This window comes from Aethalodelphis obliquidens, unplaced genomic scaffold (genome assembly GCF_003676395.1).
Source record: "Aethalodelphis obliquidens isolate GAN/ISIS:26980383/991018 unplaced genomic scaffold, ASM367639v1 scaffold101, whole genome shotgun sequence".
Taxonomy (NCBI): Eukaryota; Metazoa; Chordata; class Mammalia; order Artiodactyla; family Delphinidae; genus Aethalodelphis; species Aethalodelphis obliquidens.
In genome coordinates this window covers 855,573-862,922 of record NW_020838045.1, presented here as the reverse complement: position 1 = coordinate 862,922, position 7,350 = coordinate 855,573, and positions in this window count along the sequence as shown.

Genomic DNA, 7,350 nt, shown 5'->3' with positions numbered 1-7,350 from the left:
TAGTATTACTACTAGATAGCATTTTGCAGTGCACAAATGCTTGTAACAAATATAGCGCCAGATTTCTCTTAATACAGCCTGACAGACGAAGAGAGCAGATATTATTTCCATTCTAGAGGTAAGGAAACAGAGGCCCAGAGTAGTTCCGTGACTTTTCCAAGTTCACATAGCTAGTAAGATCCAGGTGGAACTGTGTCTATGTTTATGAAGAAGCCACAGAACAACAATTCAAATACGTTATAAACTGCTGCTACGTAGTAATGAGTTAAAATAATGTATAATCAAATTACTCTTACCATACATACTTTGATTTATTAATGGAGAAGTATTAGGTGAATTGTCACTAGAATCTTGTTTTGCTGAATGTGTGGCAATTTTGTGTACTGTTTCATCTAGATCTCCCAGAATTCTTTCCAACAAAGTGGGGATGCTTTGTTGCTTCATCAGAATGGATACATTAAGGCACAATCAAATGCTTTGGATGCATAGAGCATGCAACTTTCTGAACATTACTAGGAGATGGTAATAATACTACATAATATTACAGGTTCTTCCCCTCTCCCCCTACACACACCAATAGGAATTCAGATTAATTCCTTTTCACATGACCCCTATCAAACAGGGGAGAAAGTATGGTACATTTATAATGGCTTACACTGTGTTATCAAATAAGTTTCTGACTGGAAAGAATTTCTGCTTTGACAAGCATCAGTGGAAACCAGATCCTTCCCTTACAACATTGTGTGACTGATGAGTGGAAGAATTTCCCACAGCCCAGCTCCTGGTTTAAGACATTTCAAACCTTCTTTCTCCTCCCCTATCCACAAACTTTCAATCCTAAGCTCCTTAGAGCATGTTAATGTCAAAGTACTACTTCTGGTCCTGCATATCCCTGTCACAGCTGCACTGGGTCAGACAGAATGGGGAACTAGAGGAGTTTTCCTGGAAGCCATTGCTATATGCATGGCTAGAAATAACTTTTCTTGAACATGGCTAAAAATCACATAAATATATCCCAAAGTAAATCTTTCCCAACTCACCTTCACCCTAGTCATATCCCCAAAGTTTTTTGGCCATACTGTTGGAATTGACAGAAGGAAAATGTGACAGAAGACATGTCACAATGGAAACAAACAGTGACTACAAAAAATAATCTTAATTTGCAAATTTTACAAAGCACATGATTGTATGGACACATTGTTCAAGGCCCTTGAAAACGTCACCAGCAAGTGCAGGGCCTTGAAGTTAGAGACTCCTCAGCCTCATGGAAAATCTGCTTCTGCCAGGTGCCCATATCTGTCCTTCCTGCACTGTCAATGTGTAATATGAATATGACTATATTTTTCAGTCTATCTTATATTTCCCCTTGACCTAAAAGTTTCTTTATACCAATGTATTGGCTCTTTAAGTCCACAGAATCCAATAATTAATTAATCATAAGGTTTAATATACATGCATTCTGAAACATACATGTTTCAGAAATCAGGTATGGCTGGATATCCTTAGGCTGGGAGGGCTCTCTCTAAGCTTCAGAGCCCTCCCAGCCTAAGGATATCCAGCCATACCAGATTTCTGAAACACAGTGATTAGTGTCTGTTCCAAATGTGTTTCCCTCAGTCCAATGTATTGCCTGCATGTTGCATTTTAAAAGTTCAGGAGTGAGTGAAAATCTATTCCACTACTTCAGAAAAGCCCAAAGGTTGCCTAACTTTCAACCAGCCTCCAGTCTCTGTCACCAACATTCAACTGAACTGTCCTTGCTGAATTTTCTGGTTTCCAGATGAGCAGGCCCTGAGCATACTTCTGCACAATCTCAGTCATCTGTTTATTCACCACGGGTCTAAGTGTAACACACTGTAAATGTCTTTGGCTTGACTTTCTGGACTAGCTTACTTTGGTGCCTCTGACTATGAAAGATTGGCTTCAAGCATGTTCCTCAGGCAGGGAGGGCATCATTGCTCCCGTTATACCAGAAATACCTCTGAGTAGCCAGAGGCCATCATAAGAGGATGGATTAAAATACTGAGAAATTCATGTCAGTTGCCCCAGCCACACTAACTGTTGGTGTGTGTGTAGATTTGTTTTTGTGTATATATGTGATTTCTTAAATATCTCTTATTTTCACACCTTAAGAGATGGGGAAAGAGTGCAGATGTCAACCATGCTTTTGGCAGAAAAGTGAAAATCTTGTACTGGTGACTGCTGATAGTGAAAGTGTGTTGGTAGCTATATTGACATACCCTGAAATATTTTTTAAAAATAGTTGGATCCATAGGAACTAAATCTTTTGATTTCCTGACCTTAGACAAGTGAACCAATAGGAAATAAGCCCCTACTTCTGATGTAGTAGCAGTGAGAGGAGACAGGTCAGTGAAGAGCAATCCCAGTGGAGGAAGATTATTTTAGGAGGATTGAGTCCTGTTCACTGACTAGAAATACTGCAGTGATATTGCAGATCAAGCTTTGAGACTTCCAAAAGTTTTCAGAGAATGTAACCCAAGTGGGAGCTCTAAGTCGACAAGCCATGGGAAAAGAGAATAACATGTACACAACACCCTCAATAAATAGATCTGTTGCAAGACCCTGACATTTAGGACTCAGTATTCATGGTCCTTATGGATAGACCAAGGAATACTGGGATATACTGCAGTTTTGCCCCTCTCCTTCCTGTACACATGTAACCACATTCTCCATCACATTACTTTAACTTTATTCCTGTAACAAAATTAAATTAGCAATCATTCTTCCATGTAAAAGTAGAAGACACAACACTTACCTTTTGACTTAGAACAGGTTGGAGTTGAGCTTATATTAATCCCATCATGATAGATAAGTTACATTTTATCTCCATGTGGTCTCTTGCAGCAGGGTGGTCGTACTTCTCACATGGAAGCTCAGGGCTCCAAGCTGAAAATAGCAGAAACAGCCATAAAGCGATAAAATTGCCTTTTTAGCATTTTGGTCTTTCCCAGTGTCCCAGGAGAAGCTAACTGTGGTGGCCAAGAAACGTAGAAATCTAAGTCCTTGGAGAAATACTTGTTTATATAACTATCGAACCCTCTACATTAACCTCAGAGGTCACAGCCACAACCACATCCTCTTAGCTGGAGTACTTAAAGATACTTACATGATAAGGGGATATTGAGAGACATAGAGAAAAGACATGAGACATGAGAGAAAAGGTGGCAATATGGAGAAAGGGAATTGTGTTTCTTTCCTGATCTGCTTATCTATTGTTACATAACAAATCATTACAAAACTAGTGACTTGCTAGAACAATTTATTATTATCTCTTAAAATATTATAGGTCAAAAACTGAGGCAGGTCTTGGCTTCTCGGGGCTTCAAGAGGATAGAAGTGGTAGCTGCTAGTCTTCCGAAAGGTTAGGACTGAATGTTTGTGTCCCCCCAAAATTGATATGTTGAAGCCACAATCCCCAAACTAATGATATTTGTAAGTGGGACTTTGAGGAAGTAATTAGGGTTAGATTAGGTCATAAAGGTGGAGTCCTTATGATGAAATTAATACCCTTAAAAAGAGGAAGAGACACAAGAATTTTCTCTGTCCCTGCCATGTGAGAATACAGTGAAAAGGTGGCTGTCTACAAGCCAGGAGGAGGGTCCTACCCAAGAACTGAATCTGCCGACACCTTGATTTTAGACTTCCCAGACTTTAGAACTGGGAAACAAATTGAGAAACAAAATGTTTGTTGTTTAAGCCACCCTGGGCATAATATTACTTCTTCCATATTCTGTTGGTCAAAGTAGTCACAGGCCAGCCCAGATTTAAGGGGAGGAAATATAGACTCAACTTCTTGGAAGTACAACCAGAAAGTTTGTATTCATCTTTAATTTACCACACCTCTCTTTGGTAGAGATTGCTGAAGCCCTAAAGTTAGCCCTAGCACTTGGAGTCATGATGTCAGAATCCTTCACAAAGTCAGAATTCTTAAGGATTGCACTCTCACCAAAGACTTCAGAGCTCTAGCACTGATTATAAAAACCTTAGGTATACCCTGATTAAACATGAACTGCACCAAACCCAAGCAGCTATACACAAAGGCATTGTTCTATTCGTCCTGAGGGGAGTTGAACTTTGGTAGAGGAAAGTGTTTAATTATGCAGCTTTTTCCTGGGAACATTTGGAGGCAAAGTTTAAATCTTCCCATTTATAAAAATATGTGGGAGAAACTCTAAAGGATCCAGGGAAGATCAACTGAAAAGATTAAAGGATAGGAAATTACTTTTCTGAACAAAAATGAAGGAGTTCAGGCTATTGAGCCATAACAAAGGAAACTATCCAAGCTTAATAGATGTCTTGAAGTGTAGAAGAGGATATGCTCAGAAGGAAATTAAGCAGTTGCTCTGCTTAGAAAATGCTACAGCAAGAGGAAATGACCCAACAAAATAGATGAAACAGGAGTAGGATCTTTCTTTCTATGAGAGAATCAAAGAGCTTGAAGGCAGATGTTTTAAAAAGTAAAAGAGGCTTTACTGGTTTTTGGAGTTAATGTATTATTATTGAACTCTACTGCTTTAAATTAATGGGAAAAATAAACTAAGTAGCGAGATGAAAGATGAGGGAGGAAAATCACACAAATGTGAAGTGGCCCCTGACATTAGGTTGCTGACAGTCTATTTGGGAAGACAACAAGTGTGTGTTAAATGAATAATTAAAGGTAAGAGAGAAAATTTATAGACATAGATGAGCCCCCACCTGGGAAGAGTGGCCCTGATTGGCCTGCCCCAGGCCCATATTTATTTTACCCCTATGGAATATTCATTCTGTCTTCCTTTTGGTTGCTTCAGAGGCTTCCCTTGCCTTTCACTGTAGGAAGAGTTATGGAAAGGGGAATAGGGGAGAGACTTTCTCTTGAATTCTTTACAAATGCTCTCCATTAATTCACTGCACTGCAAAACACCCATGGGCGAAACAGGAGCTGCAGGGAGGGAGGGGTTGTCAGTCATTCTAGCAGTTACGGAAAGAATTGATGAAATAGAATTCATATTTTATGGCAAGAAGAGAAAAACTGAAACAAAATTTTTCTTTGCCAGCTTGGGCATCCTCCCTCCCCTTTAGTATTATTTAGTTTGTATTGTGCATCTGCATTAACCAGACCTCCTTAGCAGATAACCTTCCTTCTTAATCTTGTAAGGGGCCACAATGACCCACAGCCCAGTACTCACTTTGTACATGTAGATCTGGATTGTGTAAACCATCAATAATACGTCATTTAGCATATAACCCTTTCTCTCAAAAACTTACATAACTGTGCTTTGACCTGTAATGGGCTGAACAGTCCTCAGAGCTTACTGAAAGATGATCTCCCAGGTTATAATCCTTAGGTTGGCTGGAATAAAATTTTCCATTTCTTTCTTAGATTGACTATTGATTAATTTTTTCATCAATAGAATCAATAGAAAGAAATAGGGATAGAAAAAGCCAACACGTATCCCTCCTCCCAACCTAAATTGGTTGCATCTTCACAAACCAAGGAGCTTCAAACCTCTCCTCAATCAATAGCAATCTTTTCTCACTCTTAGCACACGCTAGCACACATCCTGTTTCTCACTTTTTAGATCACAGAAGTGTCAACCTACTTTTCCGTTACTTCTATCTTAGCCCCTCCCCTATGGGATACCCTTGAACCACCACCCAAAAACTTGTGGTAGGGAAATCATAACATTTTTAGAGGTAGGGAAGAGAACAAAGCAGATTCTGTGTTTCTACTACCAAGCTTCTGGAGGTGCAGTAGGAGGTATTATGGAAGGGGAAGTTCTTTACCAGGTTTCCCACAGAAATAACAAAAGCTACACGTTATTTAGTGGTTTCTGTGTACAAAGAGCTTTATATATAATTAAGATTGTGAACCACAAGAAAATTGCCAATTTTGTAGGTTTCCAAAAGTTGAATCTTGACAATTTTCATTTGGTTCAACTTACAAATATTATATAATACTTTAATCCTTATACTAACTCTCAGAAGAGGATATTATTAACTTTTTGTACTTAACACATTTAAGAAAACTGAGGCCATGAGAGTTTAAATAACCTGATGAATATCACACAGATAGTAAGAAAAGGAGCCACCATATTATCAGAATTTTATTCCATTCCCAAACCCCATCTACTATCTCCATTATACTGTGTTCCGTTGATACCCACTGCTATTTTAAGTCAAGTATGTTTTATTTTGCATAGTTTTGTAAAAGCTTCCTCCTATCTTAAGCATAATTTCTATACTATTTTTAAATTAGAAAATCTTACTAGAGTTAAACATTTATTTTATTTTATTTATTTTTAACATCTTTATTGGAGTATAATTGCTTTACAATTGTGTGTTAGCTTCTGCTTTATAACAAAGTGAATCAGCTATACATACACATATATCCCCATATCTCTTCCCTCTTGCATCTCCCTCCCTCCCACCCTCTCTGTCCCACCTCTGGGGGTCACAAAGCACCGAGGTGATGTCCCTGTGCTATGTGGCTGCTTCCCACTAGCTATCTATTTTCATTTGATAGTGTATATATGTCCATGCCTCTCTCTCACTTCGTGCCAGCTTACCCTTCCCCCTCCCCATGTCCTCAAGTCCATTCTCTAGTAAGTCCACGTATTTATTCCCGTCCTGCCCCTAGGTTCTTCATAACCATTTTTTCTCTTTATTTTTAGATTCCATATATATGTGTTACCATATGGCATTTCTTTCTCTTTCTGACTTACTTCACTCTGTATGACAGACTCTAGGTCCATCCACCTCACTACAAATAACTCAATTTCGTTTCTTTTTATGGCTGAGTAATATTCCATTGTATATATGTGCCACATCTTCTTTATCCATTCATCTGTTGAGGGACACTTAGGTTGCTTCCATGTCCTGGCTATTGTAAATAGAGCTGCAATGAACATTGTGGTACATGATTCTTTTTGAATTATGGTTTTCTCAGGGTATATGCCTAGTAGTGGGATTGCTGGGTCGTATGGTAGTTCAATTTTTAGTATTTTAAGGAACCTCCATACTGTTCTCCATAGTGGCTGTATCAATTTACATTCCCACCAACAGTGCAAGAGGGTTCCCTTTCTCCACACCCTCTCCAGCATTTATAATTTGTAGATTTTTTGACGATGGCCATTCTGACTTGTGTGAGGTGATACCTCATTGTAGTTTTGATTTGCATTTCTCTAATGATTAATGACGTTGAGCATTCTTTCATGTGTTTGTTGGCAATCTATATATCTTTAGAGAAATGTCTATCTAGGTCTTCTGCCCATTTTTGGACTGGGTTGTTTGTTTTTTTGATATTGAGCTGCATGAGCTGCTTGTAAATTTTGGAGATTAATTCTTTGTTAC